Consider the following 1,415-nt stretch of genomic DNA (forward strand, 5'->3'; position numbering starts at 1 on the left):
CCGCATCACTGGTAATGAGCCAATTCTCCTTATTAGCTCAGAAATAAACTTATAGGTAAGATTTCAATATCCCATTCGTAACAGAGTTGACCCGAAATAGATAGGCCTTCTTTTTCTATTTATCTATTTATTTACAACTGTATATTACATAAAAATAATAGAAGGATTGATAACTAGTTCCGGCTAAAACTGTTATATACGAAACATTAAGGTCTTTATGGACGGTTTTATTTTTGGCAAAGCAAAGAGCATTGAGGATTTTACGAAGTATTTTATTTAAAAACAAATTTGATCCTTTTTCTCAACTTTATTCTTTTCAAAAACCGCCCAAAGTTTCGACCACTCAGGTCATTTTCAAGGATACCTACAAACAGCTCCTTTTAATTATTTTTATAACAATTTCCTTCACTTACATACTGATTTCTTTGGTCCTACCTTTACTTTGTTATCATTTTCTCTTTTAAAATTCTTAAAAATGCCGGCTAATTGCCTTTGTCCCATCTCTAAATAAATTAATCATTAAAATAATATCATAACATTATAAATTTTTTTGTTTTGTTTTTTTAAATAGATTCCTACTTACAAAGATTTCAATATCCCATTCGTAACAGATTTGACCCGAAATAGATAGACCTCCTTTTTCTATTTATCTATTTATTTACAACTGTATATTACATAAAAATAATGGAAGGATTGATAACTAGTTCCGGCTAAAACTGTTATATACGAAACATTAAGGTCTTTATGGATGGTTTTATTTTTGACAAAGCAAAGACCATTGAAGATTTCACGAAGTATTTTATTTAAAAACAAATTTGATCCTTTTTCTCAACTTTATTCTTTTTAAAAACCTTCCAACGTTTCGACCACTTAGGTCATTTTTAAGGATACCTACGAACACTCCTTTAATTATTTTTATAACAATTTCATTATTTCCTTCACTTACATACTGATTTCTTTGGTCCTACCTTTACTTTGTAGTCATTTTTTCTTTTAAAATTCTTAAAAATGCCGGCTAATTGCCTTTGTCCCATCTCTAAATAAATTAATCATTAAAATAATATCATAACATTATAAATTTTTTTGTTTTGTTTTTTTAAATAGATTCCTACTTACATAATTTATTCTATATAATTCTTTCTTAAATTTAAAACTTGTACTAACCACTTTTCTTTCTATCATTTACATTTGCAAAATTTAAACAGAACCTACCTTCAACAGGTTAGGACTCTGTTATCACCTTATTATATAACATAATTTTTCTTAAAACACTAATTTACATTTTCAATATAATTTAATTAACATTTTTTATTAATTTTTCTGGTTACAACATAAGCTTTGTGTTGTAACATTTGTAAGCAGAAAAATTAGTAATAAATGTTAATTAAATTATATTGAAAATGTAAATTAATGTT

At 26.2% G+C, this 1,415-nt stretch overlaps 1 protein-coding gene across 4 annotated transcripts in view; it reads right to left on the reverse strand.

Annotated features, from left to right (window-relative positions):
• Positions 1-1,415, reverse strand: part of LOC106688755 (transmembrane protein 47) — a gene marked incomplete at its 3' end in the record, with an annotated part of 213,469 nt that overhangs the window by 113,959 nt on the left and 98,095 nt on the right.

This window comes from Halyomorpha halys, unplaced genomic scaffold (genome assembly GCF_000696795.3).
Source record: "Halyomorpha halys isolate HHAL.00 unplaced genomic scaffold, Hhal_1.1 Scaffold44.1, whole genome shotgun sequence".
NCBI lineage: Eukaryota > Metazoa > Arthropoda > Insecta > Hemiptera > Pentatomidae > Halyomorpha > Halyomorpha halys.